This window comes from Hemitrygon akajei, chromosome 2, assembly GCF_048418815.1.
Source record: "Hemitrygon akajei chromosome 2, sHemAka1.3, whole genome shotgun sequence".
In the NCBI taxonomy this organism is placed as follows: Eukaryota; Metazoa; Chordata; class Chondrichthyes; order Myliobatiformes; family Dasyatidae; genus Hemitrygon; species Hemitrygon akajei.
In genome coordinates this window covers 141,282,738-141,309,092 of record NC_133125.1, presented here as the reverse complement: position 1 = coordinate 141,309,092, position 26,355 = coordinate 141,282,738, and the positions used below count along the sequence as shown (strand labels likewise).

The 26,355-nt window shown below is 42.7% G+C and overlaps 1 protein-coding gene across 2 annotated transcripts in view; it reads right to left on the bottom strand.

Annotated features, from left to right (window-relative positions):
• ubac2 (UBA domain containing 2) overlaps window positions 1-26,355 on the bottom strand; it is a 200,333-nt gene that overhangs the window by 7,915 nt on the left and 166,063 nt on the right. The window lies entirely within an intron of this gene.

Sequence of the window (26,355 nt, the reverse complement as noted above, 5' to 3'; positions counted from 1 at the left end):
GTGAATTTTGGATCCCTGCCAATACAGAGGAATGAAATATCAACATAATTTTAACTGTGAAGGTTATGAGTTGTTAAAGGTGCTCAAGATTATTAAATGTGATAATTCTGAACAAATGGCTAAAAAGCAGGCACACGTTTAACATTTGCATAGCACGAGAAGGGGAGGTTAGGATGTTTTTTTAGAATAAAGCCTGGTTAAAAGGTGAAATTCTGAGTTCCAACCCCTTGTTGAGTGACGTTCATGAAATCGTTTTATCATGAAACTCAGCAATGATTACAAGAGAGCGATAGGGGATTGTGTGGAAGAGTGAAATTAGACTTGGTGGTGTGGGTAGGGAGAAATACTGGCACTGACGTGATGAGGAGCAAGGTCCTTATTTATGCTGGATCATTCAATGATGCCAAATTGTGATATACGGTTACTGAAGCACAAGTGAATGGTCTAATGGAGACGATTAAATATTTTTCCCCATTCTTCCCTTTTTTTTTGTAATTTATTTTTTACTGAAGTTCATCATCAAACAAACATTTCCATAAGATGAATTTCAGACATTGTACATATATATCATATAATCATATGTATCACAAATCTCCACAAAGTATTATCTGAGGTATACACTTATAGAAAAGAGTGGAAAGAAAAAACAAGCAAAAGGAAAAAACTATGTACAAGTAGGGAGTGATTTTTTTTTTACAACATATTGATTTGTGAGAATGAAATCAGGCCTGTGAGGCATTATGTAGTTAAACCATTTTTCCCAGTATGAATCAAATTGTTCCAGCTTATGATTAACAGATGCTGTTACCTTCTCCATTTTGTAAATGTCCATTGTAATTTCCATCCAGGTATTTAAAGTTGGGCTCTCCTGTGATATTCACCATTCTTTCCATATCCCCTAAACCAAAATAGTCATAAAGAGGTACAGCACAGAAACAGGCCCTTCAGCCCATTGAGGTAATGTCAGGCTGTGTCAACCATATCAACATTTACACTAACCTTGCGCTATTCCCTTTTTATTCTTCCTGCATCAACTCCCCTCAGATTCTACCACACATTTAGATAGATAGATAGATAGATAGATACTTTATTCATCCCCATGGGGAAATTCAACTTTTTTTCCAATGTCCCATACACTTGTTGTAGCAAAACTAATTACATACAATACTTAACTCAGTAAAAAATATGATATGCATCTAAATCACTATCTCAAAAAGCATTAATAATAGCTTTTAAAAAGTTCTTAAGTCCTGGCGGTAGAATTGTAAAGCCTAATGGCATTGGGGAGTATTGACCTCTTCATCCTGTCTGAGGAGCATTGCATCGATAGTAACCTGTCGCTGAAACTGCTTCTCTGTCTCTGGATGGTGCTATGTAGAGGATGTTCAGAGTTATCCATAATTGACCGTAGCCTACTCAGCGCCCTTCGCTCAGCTACCGATGTTAAACTCTCCAGTACTTTGCCCACGACAGAGCCCGCCTTCCTTACCAGCTTATTAAGACGTGAGGCGTCCCTCTTCTTAATGCTTCCTCCCCAACACGCCACCACAAAGAAGAGGGCGCTCTCCACAACTGACCTATAGAACATCTTCAGCATCTCACTACAGACATTGAATGACGCCAACCTTCTTAGGAAGTACAGTCGACCCACTAGGGGCAACTTGCAGCAGCCAAATCTCCAACAAAATCACAACTGAAGCACCCAGGGGAAACCCACATGATCATAGGGAGAGTGTGCGAACTCCACACATGCAGTACCGATGAAGCACTGGGCAGAGTACACCCTCGACTCATACTGTTCGAGATAGATGCTCCCCCTGCTCTTCACGAGGTCATCAAAGCCATCAAACAGCTAAAACCCAACAAAACACCAGGGCCTGACAGTATCGCAGCTGAGATCTACCAGTATGGTGGTAACACACTGACATCATGCCTGCACCACCTGTTCACAAAGTTGTGGGGAGCTGCAGAACTACCACAAGACTTTAAAGACACATTAATTGTAACCATCTACGAGAACAAGGGAGGCAAGAGAGCCTGCAATAATTACCGTGGCATCTCTCTTCTGTCAGTTGTGGGAAAATGCCTCACGAAGATCATCCTTAGATGCTTGGTGTCCAACATCAGTGACAACATCCTTCCAGAAAGCCAGTGTGGTTTTTGAACAGGCCGTAGTACAGTGGACGTGATCTCCTCACTGAGGCAGCTCCAAGAGAAATGTGTTGAACAGCAGAGAAGACTCTATATCACATTTGTTGATCTAACCAAAGTGTGTGACACTGTTGGTAGAGATGGCCTGTGGAAGCTCCTACCAAAATTCGGTTGCACCCCACGCCTAACCAACATCATCCGTCAGTTACACGGAGGCATGGAAGGCCACATCAACATGTGTGGCGAGTTGTCAGACCCATTTCCCATCAGCAATGGCATAAAACAGGGTTGTGTTTTGGCTCCTACTCTGTTTGGACTATTCTTCACTGCTGTTCTTCAGGATGCCACATCAGACCTGAAGTCAGGGGTCTTCCTACAAATGAGGGTTGATGACGGGCTCCTCAACCTCGCAAGACTGACAGCAAAAACAAAAGTCAGGGACATTGTGGTGCATGAGCTACAGTTTGCTGATGACTGTGCACTGGTTGCCCACTCTCTCGAAGACTTACAGGAGATCACCAGTCACTTGCCAGTGCAGCCAAAAGCTTCGGACTGACAATCAGCCTGAAAAAGACAGAAGTTTTGTACCATCCGGCTCCTGGCTCAAGCTACAAACAACCAACTGTCCTCATTGATGACACTCGTCTCAATGCTGTCAACAAGTTTTGCAACCTGGGCAGCACAATAACATCCTCAGCTTCTCTGGATGTAGAAGTTGAGTCAAGAACCAGAAAAGCCTGCTTTGCCTTTGGTCAGCTGAAAGATCGAGTTTGGTCACAGAACATCAGGTTGGCCACCAGGTGCAAGATATATATGGCCATTGTTATATCAGCCTTGCTATACGGATGTGAGATGTGGTATCCATATTGGAGACAAGGTCTCCAATACCGAGGTCCTCTCTTGAGCCGGAATGCCAGCAGTTTCAAACTTGGTGATGTCAGCCCAATTGCGCTGGGCAGGACATGTTGTCAGAATGCCTGACGGAAGACTGCCCAAGGACATCTTGTACGGCCAACTGTCCAGTGGCACCCGGAAACGAGGAGGCCAGCAACTACGGTACAAGGATGTCCTGCACAGGATCCTCAAGAAAGCTGACATTGTCCCATCAGCATGAGAGGATCTGGCTCAAGATCGCTCACAGTGGAGGGATGCCATCAGAAAAGGTGTGGATGCTGCTGAGAACAAGCTCATAGAGGCAACAGAGGAAAGGCACAGGAAGCACAACAACAGAGCTTCTGCCCCTGCTGCCCCTCCAGGCCTCCCCTGCCAAGTATGTGGCAAGCAGTGCCTGTCAAGGATCGGCCTGTACAGCCACTCCAGGACGCACATATCAAACCCCAGTAACTGACTGAAAGGAACCATCATCATCCTATGGGATGGATCGCCAGAGAGAGAGACCGGAGATCAGGATTGGACCAGGGTCTCTCACCCTGTGAAATCACAACTCTACCAGCTGTACCACCGAGCCACCCTTAAGTGAACAGTACAGTAAATTAAGCAAACCTGGAGTGCAAGCCTTGAATCAGCCATTTTATGAGCAGTGAAAGGCAGGCTTTGATATTTTCTCCATATTTTCTGTGGGCAGGCATTCATCCTGGCACCTGCAAATTACTGTGAAGCAACTAACAGATCCATGTTACTTCACGGGGAGTGGTCAAGCAAAATTTGATATGGCAAGGAGATATTTGGAACGTAGCCAAAAAGCTGATTAAAAAGTTAAAATTCAAAAAGGATGTGCTGATCTTTTTGGCGGGTTCAGAGGAGGTTTATGAGAATGATTCCAGAAATGAATTTAGAATTTATTTAAATCTTACATCCATCCCACAACGTGAGGGAGTAAAAATCTTTGCATTATGACTCAGCTACAATGTACAGACACGTGAATTTAAACGTGTGATGGCCTGTAGAAAGAAGCTATCCCATAGCATGTAGGTCCTGGCTTTACTGCTACAGTAGTGTTTGCCAGACAGAAGCAGCTGGAACAGTTTATGGTTGGTGTGACTGGGGCCCCAATGATCTTCCAGGCCTTCTTCCTGCACCTGCTGCTATAAATGTCCTCAATGGAAGGAAGTTCACTTCCACCGATGTGCTGGGCTGTCCGTACCACTCTCTGCAGTGCCCGGTGATCAAGGTTGGTGCAGTTCCCGTACCAGGTGGTGATACAGACAGTCAGTATGCTCTCAATGCCTCTGTAGAAGGTCTTGAGAACTTGGGGGTTCATGCAGGTGGAAGAGACGCTGTTGTGCTTTTTTTTGCCATAAAGCCGGTGTGTACAGTTCAGGTGAGATCATCGGTGCTGTGTATACCGAGGAACTGAAACTAATCACCCTCTCAACTGCAGACCCATTGATGTTGATTGGGCTGAGCCTGTCTCCATTCCTCCTGTAATCCACTATCAGCTCTTTTGTTTTTTGGACATTGAGGGTGAGATTGTTATCCAGGTACCACTGTGTCACAGTGTCAACCTCTTCTCTGTTGGCTGTCTCATTACCACTAGAAGTAAGGCCAATTAAAGTCGTGTCATCTGCAAATTTGATCAGCAGATTGGAGCTGTGTCTGGCAGTACAGTTGTGGGTCAGAGAAGAAGAGGTGAGGGAGCCCATCCTTACCTCCTGTCAGCAATCCAATAGGAAGTCTAGGATCCAGCTGCACAACGTGGGGTGCAGGCCGAGTTCTCTGAACTTCCTGTCAAGTCTGGAGGGAATTATGGCGTAGAATGTTGAACTGTAGTCCAGGAGCAGCATTCTAACGTATGTATCCCTCTTCTCGAAGTAAGTGAGGACAATGTGTAGAGCTGTGGCTATGGCATCATCGGTACACTGGTTCCGTCGGTAGGTAATTTGTAGGGGTCCATTGTGGGTGGTACCATTCTGCAGATGTAGGCTTTAACCAGCATCTCAAAGCAATTGCCTACAATTGAGATGAGTGTGACAGGGCTCATGAAAGGGTTAAAGTATGAGAAGTGTTTGATGGCTCTGGGCCTGTACTCAGTGGAGTTCAGAAGCACGAGGGGAATCTGACTGAAGCCTACTGAATACTGAAGGCCTGGAGAGAGTGGACATAGAGAAGATGTTTCCACGTGAGTCTAGGATCTGAGGGAACAACCTCAGAATAAAGTGAGATGAGGAGGATTTTCTTTAACCAAAGGGTGATGAATCTGGAATTTGGTGCCACAGAGGGAGGTGAAGGCCAAGTCGCTGGGTGCATTTAAGGCAAGAGATTGGTAGGCTCTTGATTGGTGGGGGAGGGGGGATTAAAAGCATTGGTTTATTATTGTCATGTGTACTGGGGTACAATAAAAGTCTTGTCTTGCACATCATTCATACAGATCAATTCATTACCACAAAACACACAATAAAGAATTACAGTTAAAGAGGAGGTGCAGTGCAATGCTTGGTGGGCCAAATGGCCCAATTCTGCTCCTATATCTTATGGATTGCTGCATTCCTGTAAAGCTTACGTAGACATTAAGTATTATCATTCAGTTTAAAAATTACTCATTCCTCCTTTCTCAACTTCATCACTGATGACAAAGGAGAGGGATTTTATCTTTTTTTTATCACATTATTGTTTACAAGAATTCAGCAATATTCTGAAAGTAAAGTGAAAACCTCAGACCTACCACTGATTACAATACTGATATATAAGGAAGCGATGTAAAGTGCCAATTAAAGTAAAAATGGCAAATGTCTTTAAGGTCGTTTTATCTCACACATTAGTCAAATCTTGTTTCTTTGAAAAGTGTCAAATTGAAAATTAACAACAATCTTTGGAACTGCCATGAGTAACAGGAAAGCTGAACATTTAATCATCATTACAGTAGAAAAAAACCAGGTCACTCCTGCTATTGATTCATCTCTTTATTGAAATAAAACAAGATTGCACATTGGATATCAGACAGGTCAGAAAATCACCTTCACGCCCAGACTGATAGCTGGCTGATTTTCAACTGCATACTTTTCAGAATCAGAATCAAAATCAATTTTTTAAAATCACTGACATCTCATGAAATTTGTTGTTTTGCAGCAGTAGTGCAATGCAATACATAAAAATTACTATCAATTACAATGAGAATATATAAAGTACAAAAAGAAAGCACAAAAGTGAGGTGGTGTTTATGGGTTCATGGACCGTTCAGAAATCCTATGGTGGAGGGGAAGAAGCTGTTCCTAAAACATTGTGAGTGCATCTTTAGACCCTTGTACCTCTATGGTGGGGAGGCTAGAGTTTGTGCCAGAGCAGGCTGAGTTTACAACTCTCTGCAGCTTTTACCAATCCTGTGCACTGGAGCCTCCACACCCGACAGTGATGCAACCAGTCAGAATGCTCTCCAGAGTCTATCAGTAGATACTAGTAAGAGTCTGATGACATATCAAATCTCCTCTGATAATCGAGTAAGTATTTTGCATCTGTCTTCACTGTGGAAGACACTAGTAGTATGCCAGAAGGAAGTTCAAAAGTGTTCAGGGACAGAAGTGAGTGCAATTGCTATTATTAGGGAGATAGGGCTTGGGAAACTGAAAGGTCTGAAGGTAGGTAAGTCACCTGGTCCTGATGGACTACACCCCAGGGTTCAAAATGAGGTAACTGAAGAGATTGCGAAGGCATCAGTAATGATCTTTCAAGAATCAATAGATTCTGGCATGGTTCCATTGAATTGGAAAATTGCAAATGTCACTCCACTCTTCAAGAAAGGAAGGAGGCAGAAGAAAGGACATTATAGGCCAGTTAGCCTGACCTCAGTGGTTGGGAAGATGTTGGAGTTTATCATTAAGGATTTGGTTTCAGAGTACTTGGGAGGTACATGACACAATAGACTAAAGTCCGCATAGTTTTCTTAAGGAAAAATCTTGCCTGACAGATCTTTTAGAATTCTTTGAAAAAATAACACGCAGGATAGACAAAGGAAAATCGGCTGATGTTGTGTATTTGAATTTTCAAAAGGCCCTTGAAAAGGTGCCGCACTTGAGGCTGCTAAACAAGAGCCTGGGGTATTAGAGGAAAGATACTAGCATGGATAGAACATTGGCTGATTGGCAGGAGGCAAAGAGTGGGAATAAAGGGATCCTCTTTTGATTGGCTTCCAGTGACTAGTGGTGTTCTACAGGGGTCTGTATTGGAACTGCTTCTTATCACATCGCATGCCAATGACTTGGATGATGAAATTGATGGCTTCGTAGCAAGGTTTGTGGATAATATGAAGATAGGTGGAAGGGCAGATAGTGTTGAGAAAGCAGAGAGGCTGCAGAAAGACTCAGACAGATGAGGAGTATGGGCAAAGGGGTGGCAGTTGAAAAACAGTGCCAGGAAGTGTACGGTCATGCACTTTGGGATAAGAAATAAAAGCAGTGACTATTTTCTAAATGGAGAAAAATGTGCAGGGTTCCATAAAGGTTAATTTGCAGGTTGAATCAGTGATGAGGAAGGCAAATGCAATGCTAGCATTCATTTCAGGAGGACTAGTATATAAAAGTAAGAATGTTATGCTAAGGCTGTATAAAGCACCAGTGAGGTCTTACTTGGGAGTATTGTGAACTGTTCTGGGCCCCTCATTTCAGAAATGATATGCTGACATTGGGGATGGTTCAGAGGAGGTTCATGAGAATGATTCCAGGAATGAAAGGGTTATCTTGATGGTTCTGTGCCTGTACTCGATGGAATTTAGGAGAATGAGGGGGGATTTCATTAAAACCCATTGAATGTTGAAAGCCCTAGTTAGAGTGGATGTGAAGAGGGTAGTTCCTTTGGTGGGGGAACTCTTGGACCAAAAGACGCAGCCTCAAAACAGAGGGATGTCCAAAGAGGATGAGGAATTTCTTTAGCCGCAGGATGGTAAATCCGTGGAATTTGTAGCCATAGGTGTCTGTGGAGGCCAAGTCACTGGGTGCATTTAAGGTGGTTGTCGATAGGTTCTTGATTAGTCAGGGCAGGAAAGGTTATGGAGAAAAGGTAGGAGAATGGGGTTAAGAGGGAAATGGATCAGCCATGATGAAATGGTGGAGCAGACTTGACGGGCCAAATAGCCTTATTCTGCTCCTATGTCTTTTGGTCCACAAACTCCTAATGGAGGCATGTGTGTATACCTCAACATGGAATGGTACAAGAAACTCTGTGCTAGTCTCCAGTTACTGCTCATCGCTAGTGGAGTTTGTGACTGTTAGATGCAGACCATTTTATTTACCACGGGAATTCACCACTGTCCTTATAGTTGGTGTGTACATTCCTCCCAGCGCTGATGCTAAGGAGGCACTCTGTGAACTGTATGGGGTTATTAGTGCACAACGCACACCCTGATGGATTGTTTATTTTCGCCGGAGATTTCAACCATGCGAATCTCAAGTCAGTGCTCCCCAGATTCCATCAGCATGTGGACTTTGCAACGAGAGGGGCAAACGCATTGGACCTCGTTTATACAAACATCCCCGATGCATACTGGATGGAGCCCCGCCCCCACCTCGGTTACTCAGACCACATCTCTGTTATGCTAATCCCAGCATACACACCACTCGTCAGATGCTCCAGACCAGTTCAGAAGCAGGTGAAAACCTGGACAGCAGGAGCCATCTCTGCTCTTCAAGACTGCTTTGAGTACACTGATTGGCACATGTTCAAGGAGGCTGCAACTGATGGCGACCCTACCAGCTTAGAGGAGTACTCATCCTCATCAGTGACTAGCTACATCAGCAAGTGCATTGATGACATCACTGTGTTCAAGACCATCACTCCAAGCAGAAGCCATGGATGAGTGCAGAGGTGTGTGCGCTGCTGAGGACCCATGACGCCGCCTTCAGAGCAGATGACAAGACAGTCCTAACAACCTCGAGGGCCAAACTGTCCCAAGCCATCAGAGAGGCAAAGCGTGCACACGCCCAGCGAATCCACGGCCATTTCTAGGACAGCGGCAATATGTGGCGCATGTGGAAGGGCATTCAGGATATCACTAACTACAGGACAACATCACCTGCCTGTGCTGGTGATGCCTCCCTCCCAGATGGGCTGAATAACCTCTATGCTGATATGAAGAAAACTCTATGCAGGGTCAACCCGTGGAAGGCTGCAAGACCAGACAATATTCCTGGCAGAGTGTTCAGAGGATGTGCAGACCAGCTGGGAGATGTTCTCACTGACATCTTCAACATCTCCCTGAGCAGCGCCACCATTCCAACATGCTTCAAGGCCACCACCATCATCCCCGTACTGAAGAAGTGTTCAGTGTCCTGCTTCAACAACTACCATCCTGTTGCACTCACATCCATCATCATGAAGTGTTTCGAGAGGCTCGTCATGAGGCACATCAAGACCCTGCAGTTTGCGTACCGTCCCAACCACTCAACAGATGACGCCATTGCCACCACCTTCCACCTGGCCCTAACCCACCTGGACAATAAAAACACGTACGTTTGAATGCTGTTCATACATTTCAGTTCAGCATTCAACACAATCATTCCTAAGTTTTTCGCCGAGTTTCTCTGTGAGATATTCGGGAAGGATCTGCTTCCAAACCCGCCCGAGCTGGAACGGGCACACAGAGTTAACGTCCCTGCTGGAATTCTGGGATCCCGTCCACGACCAGTAATCTTGTGTTTCCATCAATACCAGGTAAAACACAGTCTGATTGTGGAGGCACGTCGCAGAGGCTCTTTTTCTTTCCAGGATACAACCATTCGCTTTGTGGAAGATTTTGCACCCCAGACCTTAAAGATGCGCGCTGAGTATAAAGGCGTAATGAAAGTGCTTTTTGATCGTGGTTTCAAACCTTCCTTTCGTAATCTTGCTGACCTAAGAATCAAGTTTAATACCGGGGAATTCAAGTGGTTCAAATCAGCGAGGGAAACTGAAGCGTTTGTGGCAAGTCTTCCGGCTATCCAGTCATCTTCGGAATCTGATCGGACCTCCAAAAATGGTGGATAAATACTCCTCATAGTAAAATTACTTTCTCTGGACTCGGAATTCACTTGAATCACTCAGACATTATTCACTGAAACTCTAAAGGCTGTTGACAATCTCTCCCGGGATTTGGTGTGTGTGTAATCTATTTTTACCTCTGTATAACTTTACCTACAGAGTTCTACAACTAAATTTAACCTGTTTTGGAGGTTTGAAGTCTTTAGTGAAGGCCTCCCTGTTTGTCGGTTCACAGTTCAACTGCTGATTTATTTTTCCTCTGTTTTAAATACTTATTTATTTTATCTTTTTCTTTTCTTCATCCCCTTTTTTTTTCCATTCTCTGAATGTTTTTTTCTCCCTTCTCGGTAAACGGTTGATAAATACTCGTCTTGAATTTATAATTTCCCCCTTCCTCTTTTTTTTCTTCTTCCTTCTTACCTTTTTTTCCCTTTCTCTTACTTTATTCTTCTATAATATTTCGCGGGTAGGTCAGTTTTGGTTTTCTTCCGATTCGCTCTGTATTAAGTTGTATATCTCGGCAGAAGGTGTTCTAATCTGTAGTTATGTTTTCTAGTGCATAAACTAGTTACTGTTTGTTATAGCATTTATACGGAACTGCTGTCAATGACACAGATCTGGAAGTTTTATTTGGGTTAATTTTTCTGGTAGAGCTAGCTACTTGTTTTGGTAGCCGTCTAGTTTTGGGTTGTGTGGGTGGGGTGGATTTTCCAGTTCCAACATTTCTTTATTGTTTAGGACATGCTTATATTTTGACCTTACGAATCTATGTTTACATCTCTGCTCCCAGACTGCTATTGTACCGCTTGATTTTTTATATGCCTGCTGCCTTTTATGCATTAGTAATTGATAATGGCTAGTGCACTTAAATTTGTGAGCTGGAATGTAAAGGGACTGAACCACCCTGTTAAAAAGAGGAAGGTATTCGCACATATTAAACAACTCAAAGCTGACATTGCTTTCCTCCAAGAAACTCATATTCGTTGTTTCGATAACTCCCGGCTTCTGTCCAAGTGGGCGGGTCAGCATTTTCACTCATCCTTTGCCGCTAAAGCTAGGGGAGTCTCCATTCTTATTAACTCAAATATTCCTTTTGAACTCCATAATAAAATATCGGACACAAATGGCCGTTTTATTATTGTTTCTGGTAAACTATATAACACTAAAGTTGCACTAGCAAACCTGTATGCCCCCAACTTTGATGATGTTAACTTTTTTGAACGGTTTTTTTCCTCACTACCAGACTTAAACTCATACTCTCTTATATTGGGTGGTGACTTTAACTGTTGGTTGGATCCTAAACTGGACCGATCGTCCTCTGTTACCAGATCACCTACCAAATCTGCCTTAGCTATTCAGTCGTTTCTCTCTAATTTTGGTATCTCTGATATATGGCGTTTCCTCCATCCTACGGAGAGAGATTATTCCTTTTTCTCACATGTTCACCATACCTTCACTAGAATTGACTATTTCCTACTCGATAACCAACTTATCCCATTTGCCCACACTTGTGACTATCAGAGTATACTGATTTCTGACCATGCCCCAATTACCCTCTCTCTGAACTTTCCCGGTCTCCCTCAGAGGAACAAACACTGGCGGTTCGATTCAACTTTATTATCGGATGATGATTTCATAAAATTTATTAAAGACCAGATAACCTTCTATTTTAACACTAATACATCACCTGAAGTGCCATCCCAGATTGTCTGGGATGCCATGAAAGCATATTTGAGGGGTCAAATAATCTCTTACACAGCAAATCTCAATAGAAGATCCCGTGCAGATCGAGCAGACCTCATTAACCAGATTAAAGATGTGGATCAATTATATGCCCAAACTAAGAACCCTGAATTATACAAGAAGTGCGTTGAACTCCAAACTAAATTTAACCTTCTGTCCACTCAACCTGTCGAACGCCAACTTCTCGAAAGCAAGAGCCGCTTTTACATTCATGGGGATAAGTCTGGTAAATTCCTAGCCAATCAGCTGAGGCGTTCTAAAGCCAAACAACATATTACAAAGATCCGGAAGGAGAACGGAGACTTTACATCGGATCATTTAGAAATTAATGACGCATTTAAAAATTTTTATTCTCGGCTTTATTCCTCTGAATCCCTGAATGACAATATCTCTGTGGATCAATTTTTACAGAATCTGAATATCCCCTCACTTTCATCTGATTTCAAAGCCAAACTTAATGCGCCTATATCACTAGAAGAAATATCTTTTGCAATTTCTGCACTGTCCTCAGGGAAATCTCCTGGACCTGATGGGTTCCCTGTAGAATTTTATAAATCATTCTCTTCACTTCTTTCTCCTCAGTTACTTTCAGTATTATCTGATTCGTTTAACTGCGGCAAATTGCCACCCTCTTTCAATGAGGCATCTATTATTCTTCTTTTAAAAAAGGGCAAAGACCCAACAGAGTGTTCCTCGTACAGGCCGATCTCTCTGCTCAATGTTGATGTAAAGATCTTAGCTAAAGTGCTGGCTCATAGATTAGAAACCGTTATTCCCTCCATTATCTCTGATGACCAAACAGGCTTTATTAAAAACCGTCTCCCTTTTTTTAACATTCGGCGTCTATTTAATATTTTATACTCAGTTCCAACTGGGACTCCAGAATGTGTTATCTCCCTTGATGCGGAGAAAGCATTTGATCGTATAGAGTGGAACTACCTTTTTGCAGTCTTAGAAAAATTTGACCTCGGCCAAAGTTTCATCTCTTGGATCCAATTGCTGTACCTGTGTCCTACTGCTTCTGTTCTAACTAACTTTCAGAAATCCCAAGTATTCAATCTCAAACGTGGCACCCGTCAGGGATGCCCCTTAAGTCCCTTTCTCTTTGATTTGGCTATAGAACCTCTGGCGATAGCATTTCAAAAATGTCCTGAACTGACCAGGATTTGGAGAGGGGGTGTTGAACATAAAGTCTCTCTCTATGCTGATGACTTACTACTCTTTCTCTCATATCCGTCTACATCCTTACCTCTAATGTTTTCACTTCTTGACCAGTTTAGCCAGATCTCTGGCTATAAACTCAACTTACATAAGAGTGAACTTTTCCCAATTAATAAAGAAGCACAAGAACTAATATTTCGAGATCTCCCTTTTAAAGTAGTCCATAATCAATTTACTTATCTTGGAATTACAGTCACAAGTAAGTTTAAAGATCTCTTTCGTGAAAACTTTGTCAACCTTTCATATGCTACAAAACAGAGTCTGGCACAATGGTCACCTCTATCTATGTCATTGGTAGGTCGTATCAATGTCGTCAAAATGTATGTTCTCCCCAAATTCTTATACTTATTTCAATCTATCCCAATTTTTATTCCTAAATCTTTTTTTGATTCCTTAGACTCTATTATTTTGTCATATCTGTGGCAGAATAAGCGCTCTAGAATTAATAAAATCCACCTCCAAAAATCTAAAAAAGAGGGTGGCATGGCTTTACCTAACTTTCGCTTATATTACTGGGCAGCTAATATACGCTGTGCTGCCCCTGGGTGGCAATGGAGTTGAGCTCCACTAAAGAATTATCTATATCTGCACTTCTTGGCTCTGCACTCCCTAGCAGTCTGCCCAGATCAATAGCTAATCCTCTGGTTAGACACACTTTGCGTATATGGGCTCAGTTCAGGAAATGCTATGGTTTCCAGGGGTTTTCCATTTCTAGCCCTGTCGCACATAATCACCTTTTTTTACCTACCACGTTCGATTCAGCATTCCATGTTTGGTACAGGAAGGGCATTAGACATTTTGAAGATCTCTTCATTGATAACCGCTTCGCTTCTTTTCAACAGCTCTCTGTTAAGTTCAACCTGCCTAACGCTCACTTTTTTAGATATCTCCAAATCCGACACTTTACTGCTCCTTTAATTCCTAACTTTCCTGAAATGCCTGCGAAAAATGCTACGGACCTATTTCTCTCCATTAATCCACTAGGTAAAGGTTTAATTTCAATTATCCAAGATAAACTAGCAGCCTTACAACCGGCCCCTGTGGATAAAATTAAAATGGCCTGGGAGCAGGACTTAAATATCTCCTTATCCGAGGAGAGCTGGGACTCAGTTCTCAAATCGGTTAACTCAACCTCTCTTTGTGCTCGCCATTGTCTCTTACAGTTTAAGATTGTTCATAGAGCCCATATGTCTAAATCTAAACTATCTCGATTCTACCCTGGCATTAGTCTGCTCTGTGATAAATGCAAGAGGGGCGTGGCCTCTCTCATCCATATGTACTGGCTCTGTCCTAGCTTGGAGAAATTTTGGAAAGATGTCTTCACTACACTATCGGGTATTCTGAATCAGCACCTAGAACCTAACCCCTTAATTGCTCTGTTCGGTTTTTGGGGCGAGACAGATTTATGTCTGGGTCCGACCAAATGCCGAATACTATCCTTTGCCTCTCTCCTGGCGAGACGCTTGATCCTCCTTAGATGGAGAGATGTTGCCCCGCCCACTCATGCGCAATGGCTTAACGACATTATGGCCTGCTTGGACCTCGAAAAAATTCATTATTCAGTTCTCAATTCGGATTTAAAGTTCCATAAGATCTGGGGGCCTTTTATCGAGTACTTTCATAACCTTCCTCTTGACTAGGGTTTTTTTTTTCTTTTCAGTCCCTTGCTTTCAGCTCCCTTTTTTTTTTCTGGTAGTAGGCATTATTATCCTCTGTTGCTAAGTGTATTCACAGTCTGGGAGTTTGACTGTCCGGACTTATACTCTTTATACTGTGTGGTGGTTGGTCTGGAATTGTTTTTTTTTCTTGTGTTGTGGGGTTTGGGGAGGACACTAAGCTCACTTGTCTTTAATTTAGGTGCTTTTTTGTTAAATTCTCTTCCTGTGTAGCATATTGTTATTGTATGCTTAACCTTGCTCTGTATTAATGCTCCTCATTGGGATTTGGGGTTTTTAATTTTGTAAAATGTTTTGAAAAACTAATAAAAAAAATTAAAAAAAAAAAAAAACAAAAAAAAACACAATCATTCCTCAGCACCTGATTGGAAAGCTGAACCTGCTGGGCCTGAACACCTTTCTCTGCAACTGGATCCTAGACTTCCTGACTGGGAGACCTCAGTCAGTCCGGATCGGGAGCAGCATCTCCAACACCATCACACTGAGCACGGGGCCCCCCCAGGGTTGTGTGCTCAGTTTACTGTTGTTCACTCTGCTGATCCAAGACTGTGTTGCAACACACAGCTCGAACCACATCATCAATAAGAATAAGGAACCTTGGTTCTCGAGGGATATTGGAACTCTGATAAAGAAGAGAGAGAGAGATGTATAACATGTGTAGGCAACAGGGAGGAAATAAGATGCTTGAGCAGTATAAAAAGAGTAAGAAAAATACTTAAGAAAGAAATCAGGAGGGCTAAAAGAAGACATGAGGTTGCTTTGGCAGTCGGGGTGAAGGATAATCCTACGAGCTTCTACAGGTATGTTAAGAGCAAAAGGATAGTAAGGGATAAAATTGGTCTTCTTGAAGATCAGAGTGGTCGGCTATGTATGGAACCAAAAGAAATGGGTGAGATATTAAATGGGTTTTTTGCATCTGTATTTACTAAGAAAACTGGAATGGAGTCTATGGAAACAAGGCAAACAAATAGGGGGGGTCATGGAACTTATACAGATTGGAGAGGAGGAGGTGCTTGCTGTCTTGAGGCAAATCAGAATAGATAAATCCCCAGGACCTGACAGGGTATTCCCTCGGACCTTGAAGGAGAATAGTGTTGAAATTGCAGGGACCCTGGCAGAAATATTTAAAATGTCTATATCCACGGGTCAGGTGCCAGAGGATTGGAGGATAGCAGTATAGCTCAAGTAGTTCCGTTGTTTAAAAAAAGGCTCTAAAAGTAAGCCGGGAAATTATAGGCCGGTAAGTTTGACATCGGTAGTAGGTAAATTATTGGAAGGAATACTAAGAGATAGGATCTACAAGTATTTGGATAGACAGGGACTTATTAGAAAAAGTCAGCATGGCTTTGTGCGTGGTAGGTCATGTTTAACCAATCTAGTTTTTTGAGGATGTTACCAGGAAAGTGAATGAAAGGAAGGGAGTGGATGTTGTATACATGGACTTCAGTAAGGCCTTTGACAAGGTCCCGCATGGGAGGTTAGTTAGGAAGATTCAGTCGCTAGGTATACATAGAGAGGTAGTAAATTGGATTAGACATTGGCTCAATGGAAGAAGCCAGAGAGTGATAGTGGAGGATTGCTACTCTGAGTGGAGGCCTGTGACAAGTGGCGTGCCACAGGGATCAGTGCTGGGTCCATTGTTATTTGTCATCTGTATTAATGATCTGGATGATAATGTGGCAAATTGGATCAGTAAATTTGCTGATGATACAAAGACTGGAGGTGTAGTGGACAGTGAGGAAGGTTTTCAAAGCTTGCAGAGGGATTTGGACCAGTTGGAGGAATGGGCTGAAAAATGGCAGATGGAGTTTAATGCGGACAAGTGTGAGGTATTGCACTTCAGAAGGTCAAACCAAGGTAGAACATACAAGGTAAATGGTAGGACACTGAGGAGTGCAGTAGAACAGAGGGATCTGGGAGTACACATACATAATTCCCTAAAAGTGGCGTCACAAGTAGATAGGGTTGTAAAGAGAGTTTTTGGTACATTGGCCTTTATAAATCAAAGTATTGAGTATAAGAGTTGGAATGTAATGGTGAGGCTGTATAAGACATTGGTGAGACCGAATTTGGAGCATTGTGTGCAGTTTTGGTCACCTAATTACAGGAAGGATATTAATAAGGTTGAAAGAGTGCAGAGAAGGTTTACAAGGATGTTGCCGGGACTTGATAAACTGAGTTACAGAGAAAGGTTGAATAGGTTAGGACTTTATTCCCTGGAGTGTAAAAGAATGAGGGGTGATTTGATAGAGGTGTATAAAATTATGATGGGTATAGATAGAGTGAATGCAAGCAGGCTTTTTCCACTGAGGTCAGGGGAGAAAAAAAAACAGAGGGCATGGGTTAAGGATGAAGGGGGAAAAGTTTAAAGGGAACATTGGGGGGGGGGCTTCTTCATGCAGAGAGTGGTGGGAGTGTGGGATGAGCTGCCAGATGAAGTGGTGAATGTGGGCTCACTTTTGACATTTAAGAAAAACTTGGACAAGTATATGGATGAGAGGGGTATGGAGGGATATGGCCCAGGTGCAGGTCAGTGGGACTAGCAGAAAAATGGTTCGGCACAGCCAAGAAGGGCCAAAAGGCCTGTTTCTGTGCTGTAATGTTCTATGGTTCTATCAAGTTCGCTGATGACACGACCATGGTGGGTCTCATCAGCAAGAACGACGAGTCAGCTTACAGAGAGGAGGTGCAGCGGCTAACGGACTGGTGCAGAGCCAACAATCTGTCTCCTAATGTGAACAAAACAAAAGAGATGGTTGTTGACTTCAGGAGGGCACAGAGTGACCACTCCCCACTGAACATCGACGGGTCTTCGGTAGAGATCATTCAGAGCACCAAATTTCTTGGTGTTCACCTGGTGGAGAATCTCACCTGGTCGGTCCCTCAACACCAGCTCCATCGCAAAGAAAGCCCAGCAGCGTCTCTACTTTCTGTGAAGGCTGAGGAAAGTCCATCTCCCATCCCCCATCCTCATCACATTCTACAGGGGTTGTATTGAGAGCATCCTGAGCAGCTGCATCACTGCCTGGTTCGGAAATTGCACTATCTCTGATAACAAGACCCCGCAACGGATAGTGAGGTCAACTGAGAAGATCATTGGGGTCTCTCTTCCCACCATCACGGACATTTACACTACATGCTGCATCTGCAAAGCAAACAGCATTATGAAGAACCCCACGCACCCCTCATACAATCTCTTCTCCCTCCTGCCATCTGGGAAAAGGCACCGAAGCATTCGGGCTCTCACGACCAGACTATGTAATAGTTTCTTCCCTCAAACTATCAGATTCCTCAATACCCAGAGCCTGGACTGACACCTTACTGCTCTATTGTCCTGTTTATTATTTATTGTAATGCCTGCACTGTTTAGTGCACTTTATGCAGTCCTGGGTAGGTCTGTAGTCTCGTGTAGTTGTTGTGTGTTTTTTTTTCTCTGTTGTTTTTTTACGTAGTTTAGTCTAGTTTTTGTACTGTGTCATGTAACACCATGGTCCTGAAAAACGTTGTCTCATTTTCACTATGTACTGTACCAGCAGTTATGGTTGAAATGACAATAAAAGTGACTTGACTTGACTTTTCCCCTAGACAAACACACGCCGATAGCCCCAAGCGTTACAAAAATTTTCCCAATTCTGCACGAAATCTCCATCCTGCTGAGGGATTTTCTGGTTATATTCCATATGCTGTTGATACTAAGGAGACTGATGTGGTGCAAGTAAGACACGGTGGAAAGATGTTCTGAAATATTTCCACTTCTGGAGAACAACAACATAAGAGGTCTTCATTATAATATAACCATCAAGTAATCTAATAAAGAATTCAGGAGAAACTTGTTTACCCAGAACATGGAATCCACTCTCACAGGACGTAGATGAAGTGACAGCATAGTTTCATTTTAGGGGAGATTGCAAGAGGCTTTGTGGGGGTGTGATTATAATATGAATTTTGCACTGAGTTTGAAAGTGATGTATTCAATATAAAACTTAATATAACCAATATAAAAATTTAAAATCTAAATAGAGGAAGCAACGAAGGGATGACAATAAGCAGATTGTGTTTGGTTGAGAGAATATTGAAAAGGAATTAGCATTTATGAAGTTGAATAAGGAAATGGCAGATGAATTGAATAATTGTTTTGTGTCTGATTTCTGAGAAGAAAGCATATAAGAACTCTTGGACACGGAGTTCCTAAGCAGCACAGTCAATGAGGGTGAGGAACTGAAAGACAAAAGAGATAGTGAAATTGATGAGCTTGAATTGTATTAAGTGCCAAGGAACTGATTTCAAGTTGCCTTTAGAAATAATGAATGCTCAGGCTGCTATGTTAAGAGATTAGCTTTATTTGACATACATATGTCAAAACATGGGTGGCAGGGTGGAGATATGTCTCTACAAAAGGAGGTGTAAGGCGCTTCTTCCCTCCGCTAACCTGCAGGACACCCTTGGGCAAAGTGTAGCATCTGCTTAGCACTGCCCCACCCCCCCCACCAATAAGTATCATGTGAAGCCACGGAAGCAGGTAGTGGACGATAGTATGAACAGCTGGTGCTTATCATAGGTCCTGGTTATGCAACCACTGACGCCAGGCAGTTTCTGAAGAATAATGATAATGGCTGGGGTCACATGTCTTGTAAAGACACTGTCCAGAAGGCAATGGCAAGCCGCTTCTGTAGAAAAATTTGCCAAGAACAATCATATGATCATCCTAAGACACAGCACGTAATGATGATGATGATGACATCAAAACATTCAGTGAAATTTGTCGTTTGCTTCAATGACCAATACAGTCCGAGGATGTGCTGGGGCAGCCTGTACTTGTCGCCATGCTCCTGGCACCAACATAACAATTCCACAACTTACTAACCCTAACCCACGTCGGAGGAAACTGGAGCACCAGGAGAAATCCATTAGTTCATGGGGAGAATGTACAAAGTCCTCAGTCAGCGACAGGAATTGAACACTGACGGTTGATTTCTGGCACTGTAAAGCATTGTGCTAACTGCTATGCTACCATGCAGCTCACATTCCTTCCAAGTTTTTGTAAATTCTGATTGTAAGGTGGCACATGTGGCTAAGCTATTTGAGAGAGGAGGGAGAGAGGAAAGAAGGAATATCTGACCTGGAAACCCAATGTCAGTAGTTGTGAAAATGCTAAAATTGAAAATAAAGGATACAATGATAGAACACTTTGTTACGAATGTGGAGCAACTCTGAGGGGCCGAAAGGTACAAAGTCGCCCCCTCCTTTTTGAGAATCACAGGATCGCTATTATTTCGGGTCTGAGACCCAGGAAATGAGAGAGATACACATCATGTCAATAATGAGAGAGAGAGACGCAGAATACACAACAAGGTGGAATGTCTCCTGACACAAGCAGAACGGAACCACTGATTACTGCTATTGTCTCTTGGAGAAGGAATTGTGTAATGAGTACTGTACTATTCATTGAAACCCCTCAGGGGACAACCAGAGTGGTCTGGTTGAGGGATTGCATCATCCCAAAAGAGTGGTCTGGGGAACACCCCTCAGACACACCAGGAGAGACGCTACGAGACCGGTGGGGGGCTTGTGTGTGTGTCCACCCTTGCCTGGGTGGCGAGTCCTCCACGGAACGGTCTAGCTAAAGGACGGATACAGATCAAGATCGTACCAAGGAAAGTCGGCAAGTTATTCTTCTATTTCTCTCTCTCTCTCCAACAATTGCAGCACAGCGACAAACAAACGACGGCAGCCTGTGTGAACTGAAACGAACTTTATATTTCCATCGGACAATTCATTATCCCCTAGACAACGATAGAGCTTATTTCTTATTGATTATTATTATTATACTCGCACTTTTAGGTTTAGTATTGACGACGTATATTATCTGTATATTTGCATTGATATTATTTTTGTGTATTTTTGCTAATACTGTTAAAAATAGTATCACCAGACTCCAACGGACGCCTCTACCTTTGCTGGTAAGTAACCCAGTTACGGGGTTCATAACAATTTTTAAATGGATTAATAGGATTGAGCAGAGACAGCATAGGTGTATGAAAAGTAATTCACACTAAAATAACCTATCAAAGTTCTTTAAATGGGGGAACCAGTTAATGGAGCGTATTTGGATGTCAGAAGGCTTTCAAGCAAGTCTCACAAGGATGGGTTGGTTAACAAGTAGAATTAGAGATAATGTATAGACTGGAATTGAAAATTGGTTATTATGCAGAAAGTGAAGAATAAACACATCCTTCTCAGATGAGCAGGCCTTGACACTGGGGTATGGCAGAGCTCAGAGCTTGGGCCCCAGCTATTCACAATCCACATCAACAATTCATTTTAGGGCAAATTAAGATGCAATTGTGAGCAAAGAACAGGATTTAAAGAAGGTTCAGGAGGCTATAGACAGACAGTAAGTGGAAAAAAAACCTAGCAGAGGGAATATAATGTGGAAAAATGCAAGGCCATCCACTTCAGTGCAGTAGTATAGCTGGAAACTGAAAAAAAAGCAGAGTACAAATGATCATGCCTTCAGGGACATTTGATCTTATACATTATGCAAATCCTGCTTTTTGAAAAGTGATAACCTACCAATTAAAAAAAATTGGTACTGCAATGAGCAACGAGAAAGCTGAATATTTAATCAACATCATGCTAAAAAAAATCAGGTCACTAAAGCTATTGATTCATTTTTTTTTATTGAATTAGGACAAGGTTGCATTGGGTATTTCACAGAGAACGTCAGAAAAACAATTCTTGCTCAGGCTAACTTGCTGCAATCTGGCTGATGTTTCAAGAGTATGCCTTTCGTTGAGAGATTTGGGAGTATTGATGTTCAGAGGGTAGATATGCTTGTACATAAGTTATTGGATGTAAGTGATTAGAAGCTTTATCACAAGAGGATTTGATTACAGAAATAAAGATATTCTATTATAAGTGAATTGGGCTACGATTAGATCATATCTGGAGTATCCTGTACAATCTGGTTTTCAGTGCTGAAGAAAGAATATACATACCATAGAGGATGCTGTAAGGATTCATTAGATTGTTTCCAGAGTTAGTGGCTTTGCTGTATAGGAGGAAATTGAGTGGACTTGAACTGCAGTCCTGTAATCTTTGGAACTGTGTTTGTTATGAGAGAAGATCTCATTAAAACTTAATTCTAGCTTGGTTTGACAGTAAAATGCAGGAACAAAACTGAGGAAACTGTGTACAGAGATACAGCTTGAGAATAAGAGGAAGGCTGGCAATATTTCTTCACTCAGTGGGGTGATGAACTTTATTATGCTCTACTTCAGATTCGTATTAAGGTCCATTCCAAACAGAGAATGATGGAAATTGAGGATATGGGAATAAAGCTGGAAAACTGCTGAGATGGAAATGGCAAAACAATTTTAATTTCTTATGCCATTGGAAGCACAACCCTAATGTTTGTGAGAACACGAGGGGACAGGGAATATGGGGTTACATTGATTGATAGATGGGGAAGCAAGGGGTAATGGGGTTAGGGTGCGGCATAAATGGACTAATGGACTGGTTGGGAGGAATTGACTATTTTCATGACATGTAACTTATGTAACAATGCTGATGTTGGAGGACTTTCTTCAGCAGAGCACTAAGTATAGAGGTTGGGATGTTATGTTTCATGTGTGGAAGGTATTGCTGAGGCCACATTTGAAATATTGTGTTCAGTTTTGATCACCCTACTAAAGAGAAGATGCTACTGAGCTGGAAAGAGTGCAGAGAAGACTTAACCATGATGTTGCTAGGACTCAAGGAATATAAGTTATGGAATAAGGTTGGGTAAGTTGGGTCTTTATTCACTGAAGTGTAGGAGAATAGGAGGTGACTATATAGAGGTGTCTAAAATCATGAGGGACATAGATAATGTGAATGCACAGAGTTTTGCTCCCAGGGTTGTGGTATTAAAGACTAAAGGACACAGGGTTAAGATGAAAGTGGAGTGGTTTAAAAGGAGCGAGTGGCAACTTTTTCATCCAGAGAGGACTCAGTATGTGGAATGTGCTTCCTCAGGAAGCGGTTGAAGCAGGTACATTAATAACATTTAAAAGGCACTGGGACAACAAGTACATGGATGGCAAAGCTTTAAAGCAGAGGATTCCCAACCTGGAGTCTACAGACCCTTTGGTTAATGGTAAGAGTCTGTGGGATTAAGAAGTTTGGGAACCCCTGTTTTAGAGAGATATGAGCCATATGTAGATAAATGATACTAGCTTAGATGGGAATCTTGGTCAGCATGAACCAGTTGGGTTGAAGGGCCTGTTTCTGTGTTGTATGGCTTTATGGACAACCCTTTAGCAAAAGGTAACTACTGTAATGGAAGGACTATTTAGTTCTTGTAGCTATGCACTGTGACAAACACAATGCTGTTACTGTCAAGAAAATCGTTTTCCAAAGGCTGTGCAAAATGAATTGTGCTGACAATTAATTACAGTTTAATGATGTTTTACTGACATTGAGTACTTCAAAAATCCCTCTTCTGAGAATGTACTGCACAGAAAATCTTAGTGTTAGTTTACACCTATAAAATCTAGGTCACAGAGTAATCTTCAGCCTTGACATAAATAGGCAAATCAAAATAGAGAGAATCTGCAGACGCTGGAAATTCAAGCTACAGTCACAAAATGCTAGAGGAACTCAGCAGGCCAGCCAATCTTGGTCCAAAACATCAAATGTATTCTTTTCCATAGATGCTGCCTGGCCTGCTGAGTTCTTGAGAGAGAGAGAGAGAGAGAGAGAGAGAGAGAGAGAGTGTGTGTGTGTGTGTGTGTGTGTGTGTGTGTGTGTGTGTGTGTGTTTGTTTCATAAATAGGCAAGTTCATATTTAAAATTCAATCTGTTATCTTGTCCTTTCAGGCAAAGAACTCATTCCTAGAGGTTGAGGCCCAAGAGATCACACAACTAGAATAATTTTATAAATTCTGTCAGAAACACAGCATCTTTGCACAGCCACAATGCATATAACTACCATTTCAATGCCTGGATAAAACAAGAGATGCACTGGAGAATTGTATTACCATGTACAGCATGCTTACTGATGTTTACAGACCTTTTAACTCTTCTGTGTCCTCACACTTCACACCACAGCTGTTTTACAAGGTTAATGCAATACAGCACTGAGTGCTGTAAAGTCTGGCACCAACACCAGACACCACATTTTCATTACACAAACTTAAGGAGCTTTTAAGTTCCTGGCTGTCAACATTTTGGAGGATCTGACTTGGCCCCAATACAATGATGCAATTACAAAGAAGGCAGACCAGTAGCTCTACTTCATTAGGAGTTTGAGGAGATTTCGTATGTCACCAAAGACTTTTCCAAATTTCTAACCACATGTGGTGGACAGTATTCTGGCCGATTACAAGAACAGTGTGGTTTAAATTGAAGGGGTGGTTAATTGTCATTCATGACTAACATGAATGCAGCCAAATGAATCAATGGTATACTCCACGGCCAAGGTGCGAAGCACAGTGCACACAGTACAAGGCACATACAGCACATATAAGATAGCAGTAACATACAGTCAAACAAAAAAAGAGCCAACTTGGACGTCCTGCCACACAGACTCCGACACCAACTCTGATTCCTCTCTCCTGGGCATCTGCAAATGAGTAACACCATGGCTTGAGGCCGAGTCTTTGCTTTGACCGAGGCCACGCAGCTCTCTTGCTGTCAGTCTCACTAATACACCAATGAACCGAACTTGCAGCGTTACACATTGCCAACATCCAACATGGTCTTGCAATCTCAAGTGACTAAGACAATTACTCGCTGATAGACTGCACACTCCCTTCTTGTACCGAGAGCCTTCTCGTAGATAGTCACATAGTTCGCGAGGTCCAACTCCTTCAGTTCCTGTGCCGACGAGCAACTTGCTGATGGGATTATAGACCTATGGTACTTTAAGTTCTTAATGTCCAACAGGTTCTTGCGATCATAAAAAAAATGCTCAAGAAAGACAATGATACCTTTGGCTTGCCCCATAGAAGCTACTGCATACAGGTACTCTGCCATCTTACCAGAAGCTCCAAAGCACAGGATTGCAAACGGTTCTAAGACTCAGCTAGCTCTATAATAGGGATAACCTTCCCCACCATTAACAGGTTATGCTGCAAGATGGTGACACCTCAGGAAGGTGAACTTCCATCACTGAAGGCTGTGTTTTTAAGCGGTGAGTGACTGTAGGATGCTGTGGCACAGAGGGATCTGGATGTTCTTGTATGTGAATTATTCTTAAGTAAGCGTGGAGAGAGAAACAGGAAATGGGAGGAGTGGGGATAAAGTGGGAAAGGGTTTGGGGTGTGCTGGGTGAGAGAGAAGGGGAATAAGAGAGGGAGTGGGGTAAGAAAGGGGGGAGTGGGGCAAGAGATGGTGTGGAGCAACAAGAGGCGGGAAAGAGGGGCATGGGGTGAAAGAGGCGGGAGAGAGGGGCATGGGGTGAAAGAGGCAGGAGGAGACGAGGGGTGTGAGAGGCAGGAGGGGTGTGAAAGGGGCAAGAGGGTGGAATGGGGTGAGAGAGCGGAGTAGGCAACAAGAGGGGGGAGAATGGCAAGGGGGAGTGGGGCAAGAGGTTGTAGTGGAGTAAGAGAGGGTAGTGTGGAGTAAGAGAGGGGTTAGAGGGCGAAGAGAGAAGTGGAGTTAGGAGGGAAAGAGTAGGGGTTGGGGGAATTAGGGCGAAGAGGGGTAAAGAGAGGGGAAGTGGGGGAAGATAGAAGAGGAGTTACAGGGAGAGAGTAGGAGTTGGGGAGAGAGTAGGAGTTTGGAGAAGGGCAGCTGGGTGAGTGGGAACTGTGGAGAGCACGGGGAGTTAGGAAGATTTGAGGGAGAGTGGGGATTTGGAGTAGAAAGGGCATTGAGGGAAGGAGGGAGAGGAGGTGATTGAAGGAAGAGAGGTGATGGAAGAAGAGGTGGTAGGAGAGGGTGGGAGAAGGGGAAGTGAAGGTGAGAAGAGGGGGGTGGAAGAAGAGGGGAATTGTGAGGCAAAAAGGCAGTGGAAGAGAGTATTGTGAGTGTGACTCTATCCCCTTCTTCCCTTGCAGTTTCCATTTCCCTTCTTTCTATACCTCATCCTCCATCCAGGTGCCCAAGCTACGTAGCAGCAGTTGAAAGGAGACCTGTTACCTGGTCACAATTTGGTGCAGCCCGAAGTCCCACACCTCAGCCCAGGAGTGCCAAATCTTTCTGAGAGCAAGTGCACAAATTGTGATAATCATCTAAAAACTCTGTTGCCTGCCATTGCAATTTTGAGCAGTCACTGATTAATGAATTACTAACAATAATTATGAATATTTTTGAGGAAAAGAGATGAGCCTTGCTGCTTATTTACAGTGTATTCATTGTTTTACTATTAAAGTACAAACAGAAACAGTTAGAAATAAATGAAGCATTTTAGAAAACCTGTTCAAAATGTATTAATATTAAACTTTTAAAAATAATTTAACAATAGCATAATTTCTAAACGGTATTGTAATTGTACTTCATTTACAATCAGTCTGCATGGTAGCATAGTTACGCTTTACTGTGCCAGTGATCGGGATTCAATTCACAACCATGTCTGTATGTTTGCACCGTGACTGTGTAAGTGTCCTCCGGCTGCTCTGGTTTCATCCCACTTTCCAAGGATGTACGTGTTAGAAAAGGTTAGTAAGTTGTGGGC